The following is a 27,497-nucleotide window of genomic DNA, read 5'->3' as shown; positions in this document are numbered from 1 at the left end:
ATGTGATGAAAATGATACTTCTCCTCCATGCACTTCCTCCTGATGGTCTACGACCTCCACTCGATCATGAGAAGAAAAACATCAGGCAAACCCCATAGAGACCTTCTACAAAATATCTGACCAGTGTTTCCAAAACTGTCAAGATATCAAAACAAGCGAAGTCTGAGAAACCGTCCCAGCCAAGAAGAGCCAAAAGACACATGACAGCTCAAGGTAGTGTGGCATCCTGAGAGAGGAAGTCATTAGGCAAAAACAATGAAAATCTGAATACACAATGGTCTGGAGATAATAATCCTATCAATAATATCATAGTATCAATACCAGTAATGATACCAATATTAGTTAACGAATGGTCAAAAAGATACTGTCCTAGTGTAAGATATTAATATAGAGGGCATTGTGCACAGGGTATTGTGAACATTTGCACGATCTCTTCCATTTTCCATAAATCCAAACTGTCCTAAAAAAATAAGGTATGTTAATTAAAAAAAAAAATGAAGCCAGATGATATTGCCAGGTCAGTGTGTGATCTTGATTCCATGTGGATCTGCTGGGAGGAGCGGCAAGATAAAGGATAGGCACAGAGTGAGTTTGCTAACTGGAAGGAAAGAATTTGCAAGAAAGAATGACGGACGGATGCAGGAGCAGTGAGGAAGGAGGGAAAAAGATGCCCTGAAGTTAAGGAGGAAGGAGGTGGAGGAAGTGGTACCTGAGATGGGTCTCAAAGCATGAAGAGAGTTGGGAAGGTAGAGAAGGAGGCAGTCCACCCAGCAACTTTAAAAAACACAAATGATGGAAGGTCTCAAAAAGAAAAAAAAAAAAATTCCATCTGAGTGGAAGGATCTGTAGCTTTGCTGCACTTTAAGATGTTTTTAACGTTGAATCCAACTGGGGACAAACATTCTGGGTCACAGCAGTGATAAAAAAGAGTAGAAGTCAGGGTGACAGGAGGAAGAGATATCATCCAACAAAGTAGGACCTACTATTAAAAACTAATGTTGTAGAAGAGCTCACTGTTAGTAGCGTGCTAATGGGAATGAATTCTAAATCTCTCAGGGGATTTCTGAACTCAGATTACCCTTTTTTCTTACTGGTAAACTTTGAGAAACAATCAATCTTTCCTGGGAGAGGGGAAACTGCCTTGACAGGTAGAGGCCAAGTTTTAGCAGTAGAAATTGTTTACTGAATGAATTAATGAAGACATAGCAATTGTCAGAAACCCTACTTGTAACTACCCTTGAAAGAGGCTTTGCCGGCGTGGTGAAATAAAGTCAGTCGGCTTTGTTCATTGATAGAAACTTGTTTCTAAAATTTAGTAGAGTAAAGTATCTCTTTAAAGGCAATAGAGGAAATGGTTCGTTAAAACAACCTTATCCTAAGTTTTTTGGCTAAGAGAATTAATTTTTGTTAAAAGAAAGTAATCGCCACAGGAAAAAAATCTAATATCAAATTAGTGGTTTGCCTGTTTCACTAAGTGGGCTTGCATCAGTTAGCCCCCCCAGGAAGGGTCCCTCTCCACATGGCTGCAAGCAGATCCTTAATACACCCAGGAGCTGGGCAGGTATGTTTCACGAATTCATCCCTTCCACTCAGCTTGTAAGCTTTGTTTGAACACTCACGCACTCAGACAGACCAAGGGAGAGGAAGAGAGGGTAGAGACAGGAGCAACTGTTATTCAGAGCTGAATAATTCTTTAACATTCTAGAACTTCAAGTTGTTTTCATTCCGGTCTTAAATGGTTAGCTCTGAACAGTCTTGACATATATCGGATGGTTACGAAAAGAAAGCAAAATTGGTCATGACCAAAGGGCCCGTTTCTGCAGAAGTTCACTGCTCCGTGCACCCAATCAGGCAGCCCCCCAGAGGGGAGGAGAAAAGAGGAGGTCTGCAAAGCAGGGGCCGCTGGGTGATCGGATCCTTCAGAGGGCAACGGGAGCTGATCTGCTGTTCAGATAAACGTGGCATTCATGCTAGCCATCTGTCCCCAGGTCAGTGGGGACAGAGACTCAAAATCATTATCTCTAATGAATGAATATACAATGACAGTCTTGTGTGTGGCAAGGATCATCGCATCGGAACATGGTTGGGGAAATCAGGCCCTGGTTAAAAAGCGCAAGGGCAAACAGCTGTGTGCATGTGCGCAAGCGCATGGTTTCCTTTAACCCTTAATGTCCGCGCTAAACTTGAAAGAGAGATGTTTTCTCTTGGCATCTTTGCCCTCTCTCTCCTTGCCCAGAGCACCACTGACATTGTGCAGAGATGCTTTGGGGTAAGGAGTTTCTGCACAGAATGTTCTTTTTCCTCCAATGGGCCTGCCATCTTGTCATCTCATTTTTTTTCTAGCGCTCTTACAGGGCAGGAAGCTGACTTCCTCCCTTTTCTTCACTCAGTGCCATGCAAGCTTTAAAAGTTAAGAGCCTGTGGTACTAGATATATCATGATTTTAGCTGAAACAGCAATCCCTTAAATCCCTTATTCTGTATGCATTTTTATTGCTTTCCAAGGTGAATTCATAAATCACACACACATACAAATATACAAAAATGTATATACGTGTGTGTATGTGTATATATATATACACACATATGTATGTATATATACATACATACATACACATATACACATATACATACATACATACACATATACACATATATACAATATATACAAATATTTATTATTTATATATATATTTATTTAACTTAACAGAAATTCCAATTCCAATAAATGGATATTTACTGATTAGCTACTCCAAGCACAGAGGAGAATTAGGGATAAAGAACAGTTTCCTGGTTTTATAAACTTTACAGTCTAATGGAGAAGATAAATTGGTGTATAAATAATTATAAAAAAAACTAAATAGGAGCCAAAACAGAAGCAAAATCAACATGCTAAAGAAAACATAGAAGGGAAGGAGCAGGGAAGGGACCCATCAGGCATAGTATCTGCACAGGGCACTTTACTTTAAAGACATTGTTGTCTTTGTTTTGGACAATTCCCTTCCAATTTGGGAATCATCGGTCCTGTTTTTCAGATGGAAAAGCTCAACCATAGAAAAGTTAAGGGAAAAATACGAAGTCACACAAGAAGTAAGAGGCGGATCTGGAATTTGAACTCTGACGTCAAAACCCATGCTGGTGGAAATCTATGGAGACCATATGAGAGAGATGGTATTTGAGCTGGGGCAACCAGCAAAAAACATTTGTTCTAGAAGGAGGGGCCAGATGAATTTGGAGGCAAGGTCTGGAGATGAGATAGCATATTATACCTGAGGAAGAGTCAGAGGTCAGGAGCACTGGAAATAAGCTCGGTGCAGAAAGTACAGATGCTTGATGACAAAAGAATTGATGCTACACCGTGTGGAAGGTTTGAATGCTACAGTGAGGAGTTTGGGCTTGCTTCTGTGAGCAGTGAGGACTAACGAGAACGGGATCTCAGAGTCCAGGACAAAGTTAGGCCCTCATTGCAAATTTGGTCGTGTCCAGGGATATCTGAACAGCCAATTTCATGGACTCAGAGAGGTCTTTGTGCAGGTGCGAACAAAGAACCCCTTGGGATGGACAAGGATGAAATCCTTGGACTCTGACCCTTTGGCCTTGACCATAAGGAGGAAGGGCCACTTCCTAGTTCCTTAGCAGTATGTGGGGCTGGACGAGAACCACTACCTGGTTGCAGATGAGGCAGGCACATAGCCCAGGTGGAAAGAACACTCAGGATTAAAGTGAGGGATACATTAAGTAAAATCACAAAGTACTGACACATAATGTTTCTTCTGATCCAAACCCCTGGGCTAAAATCAGTCTTTAGGAGTAGGCTGTGGTGAAAGCCAGGAGCCTTCACACCTAGGACACCAGAGTCTCCCTACAAATGTGAGAGCAGAAGGCCATGCTCCTCTTGGCCTTATAACTGGTATCTCCCAGGTGGAAAGCATATGTTCATCATATATTCTCACACAGGCCTGTGGGAGTGGAAAGGGAAAATGTGCACATGCAATGAACTGAGGCATATCCTCCAGTCTTTCTTTGAAGGATGTCTCTTTGCTTATCCTAGAGCTTCAGCCTGTGGGGCACACTTTAGGCTCAGCACACACTTAGGAGCCTTTGGAAATGCTCTCAAGGAGTGTAGGCTGTGAACACCATCTTGGTGCTCTCCCTTTGCCTTGTTCTGGCTTGCTGGTATCACCCAGAGAAAAAGCTTGTACCCTCATCTGGAACCCTGATTTTTGCAACTGCCACCCAGGAAATGCCTCCAGATCACCTGATCCTGGTGGTCTGTTGGGCTTACACTTTTAATCCTATGGGAAGTATAATTAAAACTATATTTGTATACTTTTAAAAGCTGATGCCTGAGGATCTGGTTTCTAGTCAGCCTGAACCAAAATCATGCCAAAATTGTTCCCAGTGGGACACAGAGAGGTCTTAGCACATCCTCAACTACTGGGAGCTATTAAAAAAAATACATAATAAGTTGTTTGGACAAGCACAAAAGTTTGAAAGACAACCAACACCTGAGGCAAGGTTGAACAACAAGGTTAATGTCCTAGACAAGCCCACTCCTTCAAGACTGGGAAAGGTGGTTGTTTTATCTACTGTGTAGGAGCCAACACAGAGAATCAAGCAAAATGAAGGAACAGAGGAATATGTTCCAAATGAAAGAATAAGACAATACCTCAGAAAGAAACTTTAATGAAATGGAAATAATTATTTGCCTGAGAAAGAGTTCAAAGTCACAGTCATACAGATGCTCAGGGAAGTAGGGGGAAGAATGGATGAACACAGTGAAAACCTCAACAAAGAGAGTTAAAATACAAGAAGTGTCAAACAGAAATCACAGAGCTGAAGAATATAATAACTGAACTGAAAAATGCACTGGAGGGATTCAAAAGCAGACTAGATGAAGCAGAGTAAAGGGTCAGTCAACTTGAAGACGAAGCAGTGGAACTTACCCAATATAGAACAACAAAAAAGAATTTTAAAAATGAAGATAGTTCAAGGGGCTTATGGGACAACATCAGATGGCCTAACAGTCATATTATAGGGTTCCCAGAAGGAAAAGAGATAGAAAAAGCAGAAACCTTATTTGAAAAAATAAGGGCTGAATACTTCTCCAACCTGGAAAAGGAAAGAGACAACAGATTCTCAGACAACACAAATTCCAGAGATTTTCAGATAAAAGGATCCCATAAAAGACCCAACCAAGACACATTATAATTAAAATGTCAAAATTTAAAGACAAGGAGACAATATTAAAAGTAGCAAGAGAAAAACAACTTGTTACAAATAAGGGAACACCTATTGAACTATCAACAGATCTTTCAGCAGAAACTTTGCAGGCCAGAAGAAGTAGAACAATATATTAAAAGTACAAAAGAAAAAAGCTTCCAACCAAGAATACTCTACCCAGCAAGGTTATCATTCAGAAGTGAAAGAGAGATATAAAGACTTCTCCAGACAAGCAAAAGTAAGGACTTCTTCACCACAAAACTGGCCTTACAAGAAATGTTAAGGGAGATCTTTAAGCTGAAAAGAAATGGTGCTAATTAAGAACATGAACACACATGAAACATAAAGAAATAAATCTCACTGGGAAGGTAAATATATGGTAAAGGTAGTGGATTCTGAAAATTAAAAGACAAAAGTAGTTAAAATAAGTATGGTTACAGTAATTAGTTAAGGGATACACAAGATAAAAAGATGTAAAATGTGACATCAAAAACAAAACGTGAGGGGAATAAAAATATTGAGATATAGAAAGGAATCAGGGGCCCCTGGGGGGCTCAGTCAATTAAGCATCTGACTCTTGGTTTCAGCTCAGGTCATGATCTCAGGTTTATGAGATTAAGCCCTGTGTCAGGCTCCAAGCTCAGTGGGGAGTCTGCTTCTCTTCCTCTCCCTATGCTTCTCTGCCTGCTCACATGATCAATCTCTCAAATAAATAAATCTTTAAAAACTGATAGAATCAAATTTACATTGTTATGAAATTAAAATAAACTGTTACAGATATAACTTGCTATATGTAAGCCTCACGCTAACCACAAAGCCAAAACCTATAATAAATATACAAAAGATATAAAGAAAGGAATATAAGCATATCAATAAAGAAAGTCATCAAACTATAAAGGAACAGAGCAAGAGAAAAAGGAAGGAAGAGAGAAGAACTACAAAACACAGATGGAAAACAATTAACAAAATGGCAATAAAACACATACCTATCAATAATTACTTTAAATGTAAAAGAACTAAATTCTCCATTCAAAGGAAATAGAGTAGGGGAACCTCAGTGCCTCAGTCATTTAAGGGTCCAACTCTTGATTTCAGCTCAAGTAATGATCTCAGGGTCATGATATCAAGCCCAGCATCCTGTTCTACACTCAGCGTGGAGTCTGTTTGAGGTTCTCTCTCTCCCCCTCTCTCTGCACTTTCCCCAATGCTTGTGCTCTCTCTCTCTCTCAAATAAATAAATAAATCTTCAAAAAGACATGGTTTATTAGAATTTTTTTTAAAGACAGAGGAGCTGAATGGATTAAAAAAAAATCTGCATTCTACCTACAAGAGACTTGTTTAGATGTAAGGACACATATAGAATGATAGTCAAAGAACAGAGAAACTGAAACAAAGCTGGAGTAGCTAGCTATATTTACATCAGACAAAATGACTTTAAAATAAAGACTGTAATAAGAGAGAAATATGGGTGTCACATAGTGATGAAGGGGTCAATCCAAAAAGAAGATATAGCATTTATAAATGTTTATGCATAGGAGCACCTAAATATATAAAGCAAATATTAACAGACCAAAGTAAGAAATAGAAAGCAATACAATCATGGTTGGAGACTTTAATACCACACTTATATCAACAGATACATCATCCAGACAGAAAATCAATAAGAAAACATCAGCCTTAAACAATACATTAGACCAGATGGACTTAGATATTTACAAAACATTGCATCCAAAAGCAACAGAATATGCATTCTTTTCAAGTATATATGCAATGTTCTCCAGAAGAGATCATATGTTAGGCTGCAAAACAAATTCTATTAAATTTAAGGGGATTGAAATAATATCAAGTGTCTTTTCTAACCACAATGGTGTGAAACTAGAAATTAATTCCCCAAAGAAAACTAGAAAATTCACAAATATGGGAAGATTAAACAGCATGCTACTGAACACTCAACTGAAACCAAGAGCTGGTTCTCTGAAAAGATAAACAAAATTGACAAAACTTTAGTTAGACTCATCAAAAAAAAGAGTGAGGGAGAACTCAAATAAAATAAAAATTTCAAAAGAAGATGTTACACCTAATACCAGAGAAATACAAAGAATCATAACTACTATGAACAACTATGCACAAAAATATACAACTATACAAAAAAAATGGACAACCTAGAAAAAAATGCATGAGTTCCTAGAAACATACAACCTTCCAAGAATGAATTGGGATGAAATAGAAAATCTAAACAGACTAAATATTAGTAAGGAGATTTAATCAGTAATCAAAAACCTCCAATTAATAAAAGTCAAGGACCAGGGAGCTTCACTGGTGAATTCTACCAAATATTCAAAGAATAAATACAAATTCTTACCAAACTCTTCCAAAAAATAGAAGAGGAGATAAATTTTCCAAACTATTTTGCAAGGCCAGCTTTGCCCTGATAAGAAAAGCAGACAAAGATGCCACAAGAAAAAAAGATTACAGGCCAATATCTTCCATGAACATAGGTGCAAAAATCATCAACAAGATACAACTAACTGAATCCAACAATACATTAAAAGGATCATACATCGTGATCAAGAGGGATTTATTTCAGGGGTGCAAGGGTGGTTCAACATCTGCAAATCAGTCAATGTGACAAGCCACATTAACAAAATGATGGATAAAAATCATATGATCTCCTCAATAGATGCAGAAAAAGCATCTGACAAAATTTCATACCCATTTATGATCAAAAAAATTCTCAGTAAAGTGGGTGTAGAAGGAACATACCTCAAGATAATGAAAGTCATATATTAGAAACCCATGGGTAACATCATTCCCAATGGTGAAAAGCTAAAAGTTTTGCCTCTGAGATCAGGAACAAGACAGGGATACCACTCTCACCACTTTTATTCAACATAGTAGTGTAAGTCCTAACCACAGCCATTAGACAAGGAAAAAAAAAATTATCCAAATTGGAAAGGAAGAAGTAATGGTCACTATTTTCAGATAGTATTTACTTAGAGAAAACCCTAAAGGGGCGCCTGGGTGGCTCAGTGGGTTGAGCCTCTGCCTTCGGCTCGGGTCATGATCTCAGGGTCCTGGGATCGAGCGCCACAGCGGGCTCTCTGCTTGGCGGGGAGCCTGTTTCCTCCTCTCTCTCTGCCTGCCTCTCTGCCTACTTGTGATTTCTGTCTGTCAAATAAATAAAATAAAATAAAAAGAAAACCCTAAAGACTCCACCAACAAACTGTTAAAACTTATTAAGAAATCTAGTACAAACTTAACATAATCTATTGCATTTCTGTGTACTAATGATGAACTATCAGAATGAGAATTTTTTTTTTAAATCCCATCTTCAATTGTGCCAAAAAGAAAAAAAAAAATACCTAGGAATAAATTTAACCAAGGAGGTAAAAGATCTGTATATCAAAGACTTCAAGACATCAAAGAAAGAAATTAAAGAAGACACAAAGTGGAAGGATATTCTGTGCCATGGTTTAGAAAAACTAATACTGTCAAAATGTCCATATTACCCAAAGCAATATACAGATTCAATCCAATCCTTATCAAAATTCCAACGGCATTTTTCATAAAAATAGAACTAGCAATCCTAAAATTTGTATGGAACTATCAAAGAACCTGTATAGCCAAAACAATCTTAAGAAAGAAGCACAAAGCTGAAAGCATTGTGCACTCTGATTTCAAACTACATTTCAAAGCTATAATAATTAAAACAAAAAGTATAGTATCGGGGGCGCCTGAGTGGCTCAGTGGGTTAAGCCGCTGCCTTCAGCTCAGGTCGTGATCTCAGGGTCCTGGGATCGAGTCCCGCATCGGGCTCTCTGCTCAGCGGCGAGCCTGCTTCCCTCTCTCTCTCTCTCTCTCTGCCTGCCTCTCTGCCTACTTGTGATCTCTCTCTGTCAAATAAATAAATAAAATCTTTAAAAAAAAAAAAAAGTATAGTATCGGCATAAAAACAGACATATAGATATATGGTCAATTAATTTATAATGAAGAAGCCAAGAGTTTACAATGCGAAAAGGACAGTCTCTTCAATAAATGGTGTTAGGAAAATTGGACAGTCACATGGAAAAGAATAAAACTGGCCCAATATCTTACATTATGCACAAAAATTAACTCAAAGTGGATTAAAGATTTGAGTATAAGACCTGAAACCATAAAACTCCTAGAAGAAAACATTAGTGGTAAGCTCCTCGACATTGGTCTTTGCAATTATTTTTTGAAACTGAAACCAAAAGTAAAAATAAACAAGTAGAACTATCAAACTAAAAAGATTCTGCACAACAAAGGAAACCATCAACAAAACCAAAAGGCAACCTACCAAAAGGGAGAGAGGATTCATAAAGCACATATCTGATAAGGGATTAATATCTAAATATATAAAGAGTTCATATAAATCAATAGTGTAAAAAAAAAGTCCGACTCAAAAATGGACATAAGATCTGAAGATGTTTTGTCAGAAGGCATACAGATGGCCAACATACAAGAAAAAATACTCAATATCATTAATCATCAGGGAAATACAAATCAAAACAACAATGAGATATCATCTCACACCCATTAGAATTGTTATTATCAAAAAAACAAGTAATAACAAGTGTTGGCAAGAATGTGGGGAAAAGAAAACTTTTGTGCACTATTGGGAATATAAATTGGTGCAGCCACTATAGAAAGCAGTATGGAAGTTTCTCAGAAAATTAAAAATAGAACTACCATATGATCCAGCAGTTCCATTTCTGGTTATTTATCCAAAAGGGGGGAAAAAACCCCACTAACTCAAAAAGATATATGGAACCTTATATTAATTAAACCATTATTTACAATAGCCAAGCTATTGAAATAACCTCAGTGTTCACTGATGAATGAATGGATAAAGAAACTGTGATTAGAGAGATAGATGGATAGATAGGTAGATAGATAAAATTGGCCACAAAAAATAAAGAAATCGTGCCACTTGTGATAAGATGAATGAAATACACAGGCATTAGTGAAATAAGTCAGATAGGAAAAGAAAAATACCATATGATCTCAATTATATGTGGAATCTATAGATGATAGATAGATGACAGATACTAAGCTCACAGGTATAGAGAATGGATTGATGAATGTCAGAGAAAGGAAATAACAAGTAAGAGAAATGGGTAAACTATTTTTTTGTAGTATAAATAAATTGAATAAAGATGAAATAATACAGAAAGATCTCTTAGTTAAAAAAAAAAAAAGTGTCATGTAGAGAAAAGACATCACAAAATTCCCGGATGTATTTGAAGAATTTGGGGACAACCATCACAGCAACCTAGTTGTGGAAAGGCCACAGATGGATATGGAAGACAAATACTGTTGCTTGGGGGAAATCCAAGGACTCCACGTCTGAGCTTGAGGATGCCATATGGAAAGGATGTAGTTCCAAGTAACTGGGAGTTCCTCCAAGTGTGTTCCATAGGTCTCTAATGTTTCCCAGTGGTCTTGCAAATGGTCTACAGGTGGCGTGATGGTTTCAACGGAAAACCTGTTGAAACAACCACATTCACATATATTTCACAAATTTGAAATGAAACATTTTTGTCAATCAGAGAAGGACAATTATCATATGGTTTCACTCGTATGTGGAATATGAAAAACAGCACAGAGGATCATAGGGGAAGGGAGGGAAAACTGAAGGAAAGTCATCAGAGAGGGAGAAAAACCATGAGCGACTCTTTCAACTATAGGAACAAATGGAGGGCTGCTGGAGGGGAGGTAGGTGGGGGATGGGGTAAATGGGTGATGGTATTAAGGAGGGCACGTGATATGAAGAGCACTGGGTGTTATATGCAACTGATGAATTATCGAACTCTATGTCTGAAACTAACAATGTACTATATGCTTAATGGTTTTGCATGTACTGTGAGGATTATGTTGTCAGGTCACCTAAGATGGCACACTAAAGAACTGTTCTTTTTTTTTTTTAAGATTGTTATTATTTATTCAACAGAGAGATAAAGAGCACAAGTAGGCAGAGCACCAAACAGAGGGAGAGGGAGAAGCAGGCTCTCTGCTCAGCGGAGAACCTGATGCGGGGCTCGGTCCCAGGACCCTGGGATCATGACCTGAGCCGAAGGCAGCCGCTTAACCGACTGAGCCACTCAGGCACCCCAAATGAATTGTTCTTCATCTCACTGTTTCTTCACCTTCGTCTCATTACATTTCATCATACGCATAAAATTGTTTTTCTGTATTCATCTCCAAATGCCAAAAGTATGAATCAGTGGCTGAAAAATAGTTTAGAGAAGTACTGAAGTTGTGAGGATAGTAGTAAATATTACAACTCCAAGCAAGGTTATAAATAAAAGAGTGAAGGTGACATGGATCAAATGTAGAACGTGACCCCATATATGGGAGAGCACAGATGCTGCCATTGAAGATTTTGCTCAAGCAGCCAAAAAAAAAAAAAAAAGGAAAAGAAGTGGGAAAAAATGTGACTAATAAGTAAAATGATATATTCAAAACTTGGAGTTTCTGGCTTGGGGGTCCATTCATCCTTAGTCCCAGCAGACTATAATAAGATATTAGTTGTAGAGTGTCATAGGGTCATTTTTGATCCCAGTTTGTTGACTTTTCTACTCAGCCAATCCGAACATTTCAGAACACACAGATAAAATGCTTCCCAGTAGTGAATTAATGAATTGTGTCACTAAAATTCACAAAAAAGCCCCAGAAATCAAAGGAACATTATTCAAAGATAAATTTTCACAACACAAAAACAGGTACAATTATGCTGTTGCCAAGGAGCTTGTAAAACCACCCACCAAATTAATGGCAAATACTGTGCTCAGAGAGAGAGAAAAAGAAAATAGCAAACTTCCTTTAGAAACCAATACTGATGGACAATCGAGAATATCAGCAGCATACGACATTAATCAACAATTACTATCACTACCGAGAGAAAGGTAATGAATGAGCTCTTAGCATACACGTAGCACAGTGACGACTGCCTGGTGACTTCTTGTATTTATGGCTGAAAACCATGCTGTAAACAAATGATTTTTTTTTCCTGTCGGTAATGATTGCTTTGTGGTCATGAGAGAATTAGCCACGGGTACCACAAGAGATGGCAAGAAGAGATGAAAATAAAAGGTTATACCTGAATGTTGACTCTGCCATCATTTAGACAACACTGGACATCAGTAGTACGTCTCCTGAACTTGATTCAAAATTTGAGGAAATGGTGAAACTGGTCAGTCTGCTTTCTCAGACGCAATAAGAACCTGGCTGGGTGGGAAGAGGTTCCCATTCAAGCTTTGAAATGAGTGATCTGATTAAGAGCTTTTTGCACAATGCAGATAATTCAAGATCATTTCCATTACTGCAAATGACTTCCTCCAGTGAGTTCCATCTTGGCAATATTTTGAAATCTTGGACCTATCACTTCAGGGTCAAAGTACATGCATGCATGTTCTATGTGTTTGTGTTGAGAATAAGATAACAAGATTCCTTAAAACGGCTGAATTTCAGTGCAACTTTTAATGATTTCTTCATGATTTTCTTCTCTGAGAAACTGATGCTGTGGTATTTTAAAACTACATCTTAATGCAGTATCAGTGGGATAAATATCTTTCAAAGTCAAATACTATGAAAGAGCTGTTAAATCCCCATGGCAAGTTGCAACACTGAGCTTACCAGACACATCCATCTAACTGGTATGAACAGGGGCTCGGTACAAAATTACTGTTTATCATTGTTTCTTGTTCTACCTTGAGACCAGTTGCCAGGGAAACACCTGTTAGAGAAGGCTGTTCCATATCCTCTAAGCTCGACACAGCGCCTGATGCACTAAAGTCACTCAGAAACATGTCATTAAATACACAAGTGAATGGGCCATCTAGAGGATATAGCTCTAATATTCTGTAATAATATGATCACAAAAATAAGTACTCTCCATCCTTTTAACCTTTCAAGTCTTCAAGTCCTATTTAAAATCTCTCTGTTACTCTCCCTTCTCTCTGATTTCCTGGGTTTTCGTGCTCACTTGGGCAGCACATATACTAAAATTGATTCCCTGGGTTTTCTTCCAAGGCAAAGTTATCCACCATCTTACAGGCACCCATGTGGAACAAGCAAGAAATTTCCCTCCTAAGAATGTTCCTGTTGGCTGTGGCATTTTAGATCCACTCCTGACATCTCTCAGAACTGGCATCTCCTCCTTGCCCAACACACCATATGCTGACAATAGATATTTGTCTATTTGTTATTTTTTTTAATTTAATTTGATTCTTTTTCAGTGTCCCAAAATTCATTGTTTATGCACCACACCCAATGCTCCAGGCAATACATGCCCTCCTTAATACCACCACCAGGCTTACCCACCCCTCTCCCCTCCAAACTCGCAGTTTATTTCTCAGAGTCCACAGTCTCTCATGGCTTGTCTCCCCCACCGTCTTCCCCCCACTCACTTCTCCTCTCCATCTCCCAATGTCCTCTGTGTTATTCCTTATGCTCCACAAGTAAGCGAAACCATATGATAATGGATTCTCTCTGGTTGACTTATTCAGCATAATCTCTTCCAATCCCCTCCATGTCGGGTATTCATACAAAAGTTGGGTATTCATCCTTTCTGATGGAGGCATAATACTCCATAGTGTATATGGACCACATCTTCCTTATCCATTCGTCTGTTGAAGGGCATCTTGTTTCTTTCCACAGTATGGCAACTATGGCCATTGCTGCTATGAACATTGGGGCACAGGTGGCCCTACTTTTCACTACAGTTAGGGTAAATACCCAATAGTGCAATTGCAGGGTCATAGGGGAGCTCTATTTTTAATTTCTTAAGGAATTTCCACACTGTTTTCCAAAGTTGGCTGCACCAACTGGTATTCCCACCAACAGTGTAAGAGGGTTTCCCTTTCTCCACATCCTCTTCAACACATGTTGTTTACTGTCTTGTTAATTTTGGCCATTCTGACTGGTGTAAGGTGGTATCTCAATGTGGTTTTCATTTGAATCTCCCTGATGGCTAATGATGATGAACACTTTTTCATGTGTCTGTTAGCCATTTGTATGCCTTCTTTGGAGAAGTGTCTGTTCATGTCTTCTGCCCATTTTTTGACATGATTATCTGTCAAAAGTTCATTTTCATTGTCCTAAAGGTTCATTTTCGCTTTTGTTTCCTTTGCCTTTGGAGACATATCTTGAAAGAAGTTTCTGTGGCCAATGTCAAAGAGGTTACTGCCTATGGTCTCCTCTAGAATTTTGATAGATTCCTGCCTCACATTGAGGTCTTTGGCTAGGTTGGATAAAACCATTAGTGACAATGTGGAATCAATTAGGGCAGAAGTGAAAGCCACCCAAGAAGAAGTTAAAAATGCTATCAATGAGATCCAATCTAATCTAAATACTCTAACAGCTAGGGTAACCAAGGCAGAAGATAGAATTAGTGATCTAGAGGAAAAACTGATAGAGAAAAAGGATTGGGAGGAAGCCTGGAACAAACAGCTCAGAAGCCATGAAAACAGAATCAGGGAAATAAATGATGCCATGGAACATTCCAATATCAGAATTATTGGGCTCCCTGAAGGGGAGGAGAAAGAAAAAAGACTAGATGATATAGTTAAACAAATTCTCCATGAAAATTTTCCCAGTCTGGGGAATGGAACAAGCGTTTGTGTCCTAGAGGTGGAAAGAGCACCCCCCAAGATCAACGAATCTAGAAAGACCCCAAGGCACTTGATTGTAAGACTGATGAATCATGATTTTAGACAAGAGCTTTTGAGAGCAGCTAGGGGGAAGAGATTCCTTATGTACAGAGGAAGGTCCATCAGAATAACGTCAGACCTGTCCACAGAAACCTGGCAAGTCAGAAAGGGCTGTCTATTTGTTCTTTCTATTGCAAGCTAAAGAGGTGGGTTCTTTGGATTTTTATCCCTAGATCTAGTCTCCTTAGAGTTTTGGGGCTGGAAGGGAGGATCTTATTCTCGATGAATTGATGAAGTGATACTTACAAGCATTGATCTCTTCTTAAAATACTAACAATCTGCTTTGTAACCTGTTCTAGAATTCTGCAGCAAATCAGCTGGAGTCTCCTCCATCTACAGCTTCCAGAATCCATGGTTTTGTACACTGTGGGGAAAAAATATGTAGTATTGACTATTTGCCAGTGTTTAAACAAACCTCCAGCTCTTAGAATTTGAGACAGATTACAAGAGGGACTCAGAACAAAATCTCTAGAGTTGTTTTAACCTCCAGAACAGAAGGCATTCAGGCCTGGATTCTTTAAATCATTCACAGTGACTTTGAGTGCTTACATAAGGGCCCATTCCAAGGACCAGAACTTGAAAAATATTTGGGTCTCATTATTCTGGAGAAGTAAAGGCTCTTAACTACCAAGGTAAAAGAAGGCATCCTAAGGAAGAGCTCCGTGATCCTAGTCTTAGAAGGAAAGATGACCATCCAGCGACATCTTTCTAAGGAAACCCACATCTTCTCATCTGGGATTCTCATAATTAGACTTAGTTCTGCTCCCTCGAATTCAGCTTTCAGAGATCAGTTATGATTATTCCAAAGCATAGGCTGACCTTGTAACTCTTATTTAAAATATCTTGATGGCTTGTCATTACTGACAAAATAGGTCAAATCCAAATCCCTTACCACGGACCATGGCATAGGATGTCCACCATGTCTGAGAGCTGATCTCACCTCTGTGTGCTAGTTTGTGTGGTTTCCTCGGTCTCTGCTGCCAGTCACCTCGCTGAGTCCCAGCGATCCCTCAGAACCAGGAACGGGTGTCTTTCCTGCAAGGGATCTTCTCTGACTCACCCAGCGTGGTGAGATCCCTCCTTTGAGCTCCCAGAGGACCCAGTGCTCATCTGGACAGCAGAGCAAAGACATTCTCAAGGACTAGAGTCTGAGACCATCACTACATCTCAAATTTCTAAATAGTATCCTAGCATACCATTGCCCCTGCATAAAATGCAGTAAAAATGACTGTACTTGTTACCACATATGTAATGACAAGTGGGGACTGTCCCACTTATTGGCGAGCGGGTATGTGATGGCTGACCTGGTCACTTGCTAGCTGGTGATATAGTACTCTTGCCATTCTCACATGTATGACTCAGACTGCATCTTTTAGTAGGTTCTCTTTGCTGCTGTCACAAATTATCACAAACACAGTGGCTTCAAATGACACAAATTTATTAGCTTATAGTTCTGGCAGAAATCCAAAATGGGTGTCACTGGGCTAAAATCAAGGTACAGGGCTATGTTCCTAATGAAAGCTCAAGGAGAAGGTCCATTTCCCTGCCTTTTCCAGCTTCCAGAAGCTTCCAAATCACTTGGCTATAGCCCTGCACCACTTTGACCTCTCCCACAGTCACCTCTCTTTTTCTGACGTTGACCCTCTTCCCTTTTCATTTGCAAGGACCCTTGTGATTACACTGGGCTGACTCAGATCATCTGGGATAGTCTCCCCAACTTGAGATCTTTAACTTCATGTCATCTGCACGGTGCTTTTTGGCATGGATGGTAAACTAGGCTCAGGATCCAGGCAGTAGTGTGTGGTCATCTAGGGGGCCATGACACTGTCCACCACATGTCCCAGTATGTTACAAGAAAGTACGTATCACTCGTCTTTGGGTTTCCCTGTAATAATCTCAAGCTCAAATGCTAAAACCAAGACTTTGGGAAGGATTGCCTCTTGCTCGTTTGCCCCTTCTCAGGGCCAGACCCACGTCTTAGTCATGTCTGCATTCCTGGCACATGCATGTGTTCTGTGCATGTTCACTGAGATGAAATTCTTACCTTTACCGGGAACAAGAGCTCTACAAGTTCATTCAGGGAAACTGTCCAACACCTGACTAAGGAATGACCTGCTTGATCTTTTTCCAAGGACAAGGTACACTCAAATATGCTTTCATTTCTCTATTGCATTTAGCCATCTCTCCCTCATTCCGATCAGACCAGCCTCTCCGCTCTCTTTCTGGTTGCTAAGTTGAACTGTGTTTCAACTCTGCAACTTCTGCGAGCGTGGGCAGAGGGAGGACTGGCTGTGCACGGCAATTCAATGACCGGCCTCAGCCGAGGGCACGGAAGCACTTCAGAACGCCTGCCATCTGGAGTCATCGTGGACATGCAGCAAAGGCTGTGTTCTGCAGTCCCTTCAGAGGATGCTCGTCTCTCCTCAGCCCTGCAGCCTCAAAGCCTCGCTCCTGCAGAGGGAGCAGGGACCCAACCCTCTAGCAGGCTCCGCGATGAGGCTAGAGGGGGGCCTGGCTCTTAGACGACAATACATGCTCCTGCCTTCAAGATCCCCACTCACTTGGCCCCTCACCTTGGAGGGCACACTGGGGTGTGGAGTTTGATCTGGGGACGAAGGCACCAGGAATCACATTTCTTGTGCTTTAGCTCCAGGCATGCCAGGACTCCAGCTGACCCAAAGAGCCTCGCACTGGGTGCGGTCTGCCTACCCCGCTTCTGCAGCCCGGGGCTCTGGGCAGGCTCCCCCATCCCTACGCTCTGCAAGCATCACCTCTTATTCTGCCATTTATTTATCAGCATTTCTCCTCCGTGGGGCCACAGTGGGCTGTGTGAGTGCTGGGGTGTGACCTGGCCTGCACCATCGGCAGACCCGTCGCATCCCAGAGACCTATGTCCCCCATCTGTGACCTGGAGATAGTAGTCAGTGCCTGCAAGGGCCCAGGCCCAGAATACGCACAGGGGTGGAAATCAATAACTTAACACACAACCAGTGGTGGATAAACAGTAGACTTCTCATCGCTGCGACTGTCCCGATTGTCTCTATTTGCATCATTTTCCTCTGGTGTCTCCTTGGGAAAGCGGAGCCTGGCTCATCAGAGAGGTGAGTCAAGGGAGGAACCTCCCGCACGGGCCCTCGGCCATGCCACCTCCTCCCAGGCAGCTCCCCCGGCGACAGCCGCAACCTCCTTCCCTTATTACGCATCACAGCTAATCTCGGCAAGAGTGGGATTGGCCGTGTCCTTGCCCTCTCACCGCTGGGCCATATGCTCCTGAATGACAGCGGGGTGACAGCCTTTGCTAGGGGAACGCAGTCTTTTCAACCCAAATTTGATGAACGTACATTTCTTCTGTCTGTCCTACTTTGGGCCCCCTGTCGCTGTGGCGTGGTGCCTTCATGGGACCAGCACGACACTGAAACGGGACCACCAAGGAAGGTTCGAAGACAATGCTGCTGCCACCAGAGAGAGCTGGGGGTAGGGAGGGCGGGGGGTCGGTGGCAGGGAGGTCTCCTCAGAAGCCAGGAGAGGCAGGACTTGGGTATCTGGGCCCAAGCAAGAACCTGGCCCCCACAGCCAGCTTGATCACCACATTGGGCGCCCTTCACAAAAGAGGTGGCCCCAGACAGAAGGTTATAAACCAGGGCTTCTCAAACCCCCGGATGCTTACAAATTTCTGGGGACCTTTTTCCAACAAGGATGCCAGTCCCTGGGTCTGGGGAGTGGCCTGTGAGTCTGCATTCCTAATAAGCTCCCGGGTGACGCCCTCCCGGCAGAGAGTCTCTTACCCCAAGAGGCTACTTTGTGACTGAGATTCCCATACTGACGAAAGAAGATAAGAAGGTAAGAGGCCAAAGGAACGAAGGAGCTTCCTGAGGGAGCCTTGCTGGACTTCTCCAGCCATCCCAGCTCACGGTCACCAGCCACGGAGGGTAAACACTGCCAAACCAACCAGCCGACAACAAAGAACCTCGTAGCCACGCCCTCTTTTACAGCATCGAATACAGGCTCAGAGGAGGGAGGGCCTGAGAAACAAGAAGGTAGAGGAAGGGTAGGGAACTCCAACACCCTTCTCTGCTTAGCACCTGCAGAAGAGAAAGGATGGGCAGGGGATCACGGGGCCGTGAGAACGGAGGCAAGGGAGGCGAGATGCCCCAAAGGAGAAGCCCCAGATCCCTGAAGACAGAACTTACCCTCTGTCCGTGTACCCTCGGGCGCCAGAGGCAGCCGTTGGGAGGCTACCTCAACGTGCTTCCTTTCAAGGCAGGAGGAAAGTGTACGTACTTGCCCGGAAGCAGGTAATATGAGCAATTTCCCAAATCGACTTTGGCAACCCCGAATTTCGGTGGAGATGTCGGACGGTGACATCAATCCACCCTAATTGCTTTTGAAGATGGAATGCTCACGATCTCATAATTCTTCGTTAATTGTTAAGGAACTAATTAAACCCATAGCATCTCTGCTAACTGAGTTTTATTATGTTAATTTCGCTACTGGACAAGCTAAGTCAGGCATCTGCGGACTCCACTGTGGGCTTCTGGCTCCTGACAAAAGGCGTTAATGATATTTTCAATGAACACAGCGCCTGTACCCACAGAATCCCCAGCGATCCACCGACAGCTCCTTGCCAATCCCCACAGGGCCGAGACCTGGCATCCGGGCATCACTTCACTGGCCGGGTTCAAAGCAGCCCCTTCCCCTCGAGCGCACACGCACACGCGTGTACCTGCCCAGGTGCAGACTGAACATGGACTGCCAGCCCGGATGGAGACGGACAAGCAAATGCACACTCTGCCATCCTGTGTGTATTTCTCTTGAAACTGTTATTCATTCCTGTATTTTCATTGAAATCCGAGCTTTAATTGTGGCTGGTTAGTGACTCCTGGCACAGGACATGCTGTATCCTGCTGGGCCTGTCTGCCTACCCTGCATTCCCCCGGCAGGAACCGGGCCCAAGCACCTGGGTCTGGGTGCTGGCCCACCTCGTCCATAGCAGGAATGTTTCACCCCTCCTCGCACGCCCTACGGCCCTGAAGCAAGCTGCGTCTAGGGGAACAGGATGGTGCGGGGTTCCTGCCCACCTCTGCCCCCGCCACACTCCAGGGCAAGCGTGATCTCTATGATGCCGCTCCCTGAACTGATCAACCCTTAAAAAGCCAGAGATGTTCCCGGGCTTACCAGGGAAGTGGCAGACTCAGAACGAAAACCCCCATCATTTAACCTCCACTTCCCTAGAATAATGGCGTGGAATGGAGTTCCAAACCTTGAAAAGCTTCACTTCCTACTTTCTCCTTAGAGAGAAGGAAGCCATGGCTTCAGGCGGAAGAAAGTACTTGTTTAAGAATGCGCACCTAGTTCTTGCTGATGCTGGAGTCTGGTCCCCCACCTGCCAGCTCAGTGTTTTTTCAGCAGACATACCCCCATAAATACTAGATATGCTTCCGGAATTTAAAGTCACTGTTTGAGGGCAAGTGGTTTCCTCTAGGCTAGACACCATCCCCGTGTGTACACAATGAGCCCCTGGGTCCTGGGGGAAGAACCCATGCAACTGAGTGGGAGGGAGGTAAGAGCCGTTCATGCGACCTGCTCCGGAGACGCGCATCAGAAAGATAAAGGCCACACACTCCGAGAAACCTTTTGTATTTCCCTTAGAAAAAAGGTCTACACACATACCCCTTCTCGCGTCCTACTTCTTTCTCTTTTTCAACCAAAACAAAACCAAAAAGAAGCCCCTCTTAAATTTAGCCACATATTTATTTTTCTCAGGCTGGTTTCTTCGCCTCAAAATAAAAACAAAACCGAAAAGTGTAAAGAAAGGAAAGAGAAAAAGTGCCATGGAGGTCATCTCTTCACGCCCTTGTTCCTGATGGAGCAAATCGCTCATGAATCGTGTACTTTTGCCTGCTGCTCCCCAAGGCACTTTGCTCTCCAAGCCTCAGTGGCCTGTTCTCCAGGCTCATGGTGTGGTCTCAGCTCCAAAAAAATCACCAGCTCCATCCGGAGGGGAGGAAGTCAGGTTCAGCCACAACCCACCCCTGAACCTGCCGGTGAGCTTTGCGGAGAGATGCCCACACCCGAGGAACTGCTACTAGTCATCAAACCTTCAGTCTCCTTTCTAGAAGAAGGGAGGAAGAAACCTCGGTTCCTCGTAGGCCAAAGGAAAAAGGGGGGAGTACACCGATTACCAGAAGGTGGCGCTACACCGTAAGACAGGCCAGCCAGAAGGGGTGAAGCCTCCAGGAGACAGAGGCAGGGATTTCAGAGCTGGGAGCCTGTCTAGAGATGAAATGAAATAATATGAAGCCAGACCTGGAAAGATCCTAAAATATCATTCTGGCACAAACCCATGTCATTGGCAGGGAAACTGAGGCCCAGAGAGGTTCTGAGATTGGCCCACGATTGTATTGACCGGGAGGTGGAACTCACAATCTATCAGCTCCGTGCGCGCTACAAAAGGCTGCCTGTTTTTTGGCAAAGCTGAGATCAGAGGATAAAACACAGAGATTGGCTCATCAGAGAGAGAACAGGTTTGGGAACTGACATTCCGCAGTCTCTTCCCGGGGAGGGATCTTGGAGCCCCCGCCCTTCACCCCAGGGCAGAGGAGATTACAGAGGGTCTGTCTCCCTGGTACCAACTGCTCTGCCTCCTGAGTCTCGACAGTCTCAACAACCACAAAAGCTCCACCACTTCCTAGCTGTGTGATCCCGGTAGATGGTTCACTCGGCCTCTCAGAACCTTGACATCTTCATCTGGAGAGTGGCACAAAGGTACCTCCCACTCGGGATCGTTTTGGAGAATTCGAGATCCTCGTGTCAAATGTCTAGCTTAATGCCTGGCATAGAGTAAATTCTCATGACAGAACTCTCCCTTCTCTTCTGAACTGTGCCTCAAGGAACATTCCTCCAGAAAGTGTCACCAACTTGGACTGGAAATGCCCACCCAGAGTGCACCGTGGAGGAAGGTTCTGCTCATATGACAGGGCTCATGGCCAAGGACCCCAGACACAGAAGGGTGAGGTCGCAGGATGGATGGCGGGAAAAGGAGGAGGGAAGGGCAGAGTCAATCCTATAGTGTCCGTCAAGAGAGAATCAAAGTTGCCAAGCCCTCCTGTCTGTGCGCAAAGCCCTTTCGCAGAGAAATAGTTCCCTGGCCAGAACCTCACCAAACATCCACAGACACCCGACCCCATGCAGGCCCAGCACACGGGTGTGTACACACAGACGCACACACGTCCACACCCAGACCTGCAAGGAGGGCGGGTGTGGTCATCGGAGGGCTGGGTCAGGAGAGCGAGGCCTTCGTGGCGGCCTCAGATCCAGTAGGGAGCCACATTGTATCTGCCTCCCTACCCGAGCAGCCGACGCGCTCCTTTCAGTGCCTGACTCTCATTCCGGGCCCGCAGGAGCCGGACAGCATTATCATCACCCTCTCCACACACAAAAGGCCCCAGCTTTTATTTTTTTTATTTTTTTTTAAAGATTTTATTTATTTATTTGACAGAGAGATCACAAGTAGGCAGAGAGGCAGGCAGAGAGAGTGAGAGGGAAGCAGGCTCCCTGCCGAGCAGAGAGCCTGATGCAGGACTCGATCCCAGGACCCTGAGATCATGACCTGAGCCGAAGGCAGCGGCGTAAACCACTGAGCCACCCAGGCGCCCCAGGCCCCAGCTTTTAAAGGGCTTCCTTGGGACCACACAGCGAGGCAGCCCGCTGCATAGGTGAAGCCCCCGGCCAGTGGACAAGGCCCAGGCTCCACCCGGTTTCTCGGTTTCTCACCCTGGTTCCAAGAAGAGCTCCCCGCTGCGACTGAGACTCAGGTCTGGGCTGAGAGGTGAGGGGGCAGAACAGATCCCTCCCAGGGATAGAGGTTCCTCGCAGCTCTGTGACCCTCTGGCTTCCGGCTTCATTCTTTGCCTCTTCTAAGAAAAGATGTCCTCTGGATCTCTCTGACGGGTCCTTACCTAAACTAGAAAACATTTTAGACACGCAGGACTTTCTGGGTCATCTTTTAGGGACAGCAGGTGGGGAGGGGACAGAGTTCACCTATGAGAGGGGGGGCACAGCGACTCCTGTCCCTTCCCACCCAGCCCCCACCATCCCTGTTCAGGGGACTTTCATGATTCTGCCAGGTTTTACCAGGAACACTCACTCGATGTTCCTGCGTTACAGTAGGATGGGGTAGAATACGCTGCTTGTTAAGCACCCAGCTTCGCCCCTACCACGTAGGCAGAGACATACGGGCTCCCTGAGCATCAGCCTATGTGAAGACGCGTACCTGGGCTACGGCGACATCTCACGCACAGCAGGATGAATTCGGGGGTGGTGACGTGCCCCAAGCCTGACTACTGAGTCCCAATCCTGTGCCCCACCCCCCACCAACCCTGCTAGCTGTGTCACCACGGGCAGGTAATTCCATCTCTGGGGACTTGGGTTCTTCCACAGGCAACGGAGGTTAAAGAGGTACACAGATCTTCCTTGACTTATAGTGGCGTTATGTCCCAATAAACCCATCCCAAGTTGAAAATCGCGTAAGCTGCCGATGCGTTTAACGTACCCATCAAACATCACAGCTTAGCCTCGCCCACCTTAAACTTGCAGTCGGGTAAAATCATCACGGCCACTGCCCGGGATCACGACGGAGTAACACACCCCGTATCGCCAGCCCAGGAAAAGAGCCAAATTCAAAGTACGACTGGTACCAAGTGCATATTGCTTTCGCTCCACTGTAATGACAGATTGTAAGTGTAAGCCAGGGTTGGTCTGTCCACATATCACATGAAACACTCTCGGTGACTGGTTTGTAGTAAGTACTAGTAAATGTTAAACAAGATTATTGGTGTTTTTCATATGCATTCGTTTGATGTTGACAGTATTCTACTACGCACAGGTGCGGTCGAGGTTCTTCCACCAAAGGGAAGGAGCTGTGGCCTCCCTCCCCCAGGCTGTATGACCAGAAAGGGGGAGGCTTTCCCCTTTCTCGCTCTGCCCTTCCCGCTCATCCCTATGGAGAATGCATCTCGGATTGGCAGGGCCCCACCTGTGGGCACTGTTCGCACAGTTACCATAGTTCGTCCGTGGATTCTCTAAACACTTCTGAACTCCGTGTTCACGGACTTCTCTATTCCTGAAGGTTCACACTCCTCCTGAAGCCACTTGTGACGCACCTTGTTCTATGCTCTGAGAGGAATCCTCCATTTGTGGTATCCCCACTGTGTGGTAACAGTGAGGTAGACTTTGGGGGAGCAAGAGAGATGACTGGCACATGGTCCTGGCCCTCAGAAAGCCCACACCCCTCTAGAGTACTCATTCTCCCCAATTTACTGAGCATGGTCTAGGTATCGGGTGTGTATGTAGCCGAGAACAAGACGGGCCGGGTGTCTTTCTCCAGGAACTTTCAGTCAACTGGGAGACAACATGTAAGCAAATCATGACATCGCGATGAGGGGAGAGGGCCAGGTTTCACCGATGTGTAGATGAGACAACGGTTAATAACAAAAAAGTGAGATAAGCGTCGTGGGAAGGAGTGACATGGAAGCCGCTGGAACACAGAGGAGGAGGCCAGCTCCTCTTAGGGGGCTCAGGAAAGCTTCATGCATAAGAGGCACAATACCACCATTGCTGAAACTGCGGGTTCTAGACTCAAGCACCAGGCTTGCAGTAGCAGGCCTGACACTTACTAGCTCATTGGGTTAACCAGAGCAAGAACTCAATCTTTCTAAGCCTCTGTCTTCCCATCTGCTCTAATGGGAATAAATCAGTCTCCAACATATACCACTGATCGGGGGGTTGAATGAGATGATTCACGGGAAATGTGTAGTTTTGTGCCTGCTGGCACAGAAGAGCACTCAGTCAATGTCCCTCTTCGTCATCTTTACTGAGGGAGATGTGAACTGAATGAGGGGATTGCCAGGAAGTGATCATGCAGAAAGGCATCTCTGCCCTGGATGGGGTCCCTGGCCCAAGGCAAATCCTTTCTTTCCTGGGCCTTACTTTTCCCATTCAGTAAATAAGTGGGTTCATTACTTATGATTGACGTCTCCTTTTGCTATAAATTGCTCTCTGACTCTGGTTTGCCTTGGCCTTTTGAGGTCGACAACCACACAGAATAATCACTCTCTGACATGACTTCCTACTGCCTATGTTTCTGCAGACCATGGCCCAAACCGTATTCTTGGTAACTGCAGAGCTGCCGGGGTCAGAGAGCTGATGCAGCATGGAGAGGGTACAATATTCCGCACACACCAGTCCCAACACTGGTGTGCTAACAGAACACTCCCGTCTATGGTGATGCTCTCGGTCTGGATCTTCACCACCAACGCATTTACCACTGAAAATACAGGTGCCCAGCAGAAGTGATGACAGAACCATCATAATACACATTGAGATGCACGAGGCATATGGTTTCAATATGCCCCATTGTGCTCCTGACATTGTGGTTGGTACTCTATTGTCTGCCTGTCAACAGAATCCTTTCTCCGGAGTTCTGGCCAAGTGGCCGCACCCATACGAATTCAACTAGAAGATGAATTTTTGTACTGTGGCTTCTCCTCGGTTCTAGGAAAAACGCTTTCTCCTTGTTTTCAGCTTGTTATTAAGCATCAAGATCACCTAAAACAGAAGCTGGGAGTCATCCCGGACATCCTGTCCTCAGATTCAGTAAATAACCGGAGACCCACTGCTATAGATTCTACCTCCCTGACCCCTTTCAGAAAAGCCCAGTACATTTTTGCCCCCTTGCCCCATACTGGCTCAGACACCCATCATGTCCTTGCTCAGAATTGTGAGATAAAGTCGGTTTACCATCCTCCACTGGCCCGAGTGTCTCTCCTGTTCCAAGTGAGCCCCTCTAAAATACAAATAGGAAGGACCATGTCACTCTACAACCCAACGCTTTTCCATTAACTCCCCATCCCCTGCTGGTTCTCAAACTTGAGCAGGCGTCTGAGTCACCACGAGAGCCTGAGAAAACACACGTTATTAAGCCCACGCTCTGAGCGTCTGATACAATAGGCCGAGGACGGGACTTGGGAATTTGCATCTGTACCAGGTGTCCAGGTAATGCCGACGCTGCTGTGCTGGGGACCACACTTCAGGGCCACTGCCCTACACTCCAGGATGTAACCCCCCACCCCGGCCTGACACTCGGGATCCTTGACAAGCTGTTACCAGGCATAGTTTTTTCCATGTTATACAAGTGACGTCACACACACACACAGACCTCTTACTTGTGACTCCCGCAGCCAAGTATCCTTGGAGAACAGAGACTTCCGGGTTTGAACAGAGAATCCAGACTGTAGGTATGAAGCTCATACCCTTACGAGACGAGTAATAAGGATGAGGCTGAACTCAGTAGGCAATCCGGGGCTCAGCCCCCCACCCCCCAGCAGGTGCTGGCAAGCATCGACACCAAGCTTTGTAACTGAGCTTCGAGGTAGACTCCATCCAAAATGCTGTCTTCTCCTGATGCCTGAAAGCCGTGTAGCAAAATAAACACCACAGCCGGTTCATTATTTAAGCCAAACATAAACAAGATCTAAAACAGAATAGGATGGATGCGAGCCAAATGGAAAGGTAGTTTAAGGTTATGAAATCTGGCTTGGAAACCACATGTTGTCTGAACTTGTAAACATCAAAGAGCCAGACTGGAAAACTGTAATAATATAATAATAATTAATAATAATAAAATCATGCCTTTCCCCACTATTACCTCGGGATATAAAATCATAAAAAAAGAAATTAAGATGTGATAGGCCTATTAAGCTACTTACTCTGTCTCCTGAGAGGGAAGATCTGCACCATCTACAGGGTCTAGGAAACCTTCTGCTCCAAAGGACACTCACAAATTCTCAAGGACAGAGGGAGCTTCAGAAGAAGCAAGATCACAAACACCCCGCTAAGAGGTCATACAACAGTCTCCATTTCTCCCGCCTGCAGAATTCTGAGTGCTGAGGATAGAAAGAAGGCCCACTCGCCGTCCTCTGAAGAAGAAGGGAAGCCCAGAGCCTGTAGCCTCCCCTGCTGGGTCATGACCAGCCACCATAGCCAGGAGGATCATTTGGCAGGACAGTGGCTGTGACCTTGACCACCACACCTGAGTTGCTGAGCCAGGCCCCTGAGATCAAGCTGCTCACACAGCAACACCAGAGAACTGACCAGAAGGTTGTTGGTTTGTTTTTTTTTTTAAGATTTTATTTATTTATTTGAGAGACAGAGTATGCACACAAGTAAGAGAGATCATGAGAGGGAAGGAGAGGCAGAAAGAAAGGGACAAGAGACTCCCCACTGAGCAGGAAGCCCGACATGGAGCTCTATCCCAGGACCCTTGGGATCATGACCTGAGCTGAAGGCAGCCCTTTAACCCACTGAGCCACCCAGCGCCCCTAGAACTGACCAGATTTTAATTTCAGCACTTGGGAGATTCATGTGCCATTCGGCCCTTTCCTTTGGAAGTTCAGGATCAAAACAACTTGAAAATTCAGAGTTAACAGTATAACAAATTATTCTCCTATAATGTGATGACAATACTCATTCTTTTGAGATGAATGTT

The sequence above is a fragment of the Meles meles genome, chromosome 15, assembly GCF_922984935.1.
Source record: "Meles meles chromosome 15, mMelMel3.1 paternal haplotype, whole genome shotgun sequence".
Lineage (NCBI taxonomy): Eukaryota > Metazoa > Chordata > Mammalia > Carnivora > Mustelidae > Meles > Meles meles.
This window is presented reverse-complemented; position numbering follows the sequence as displayed.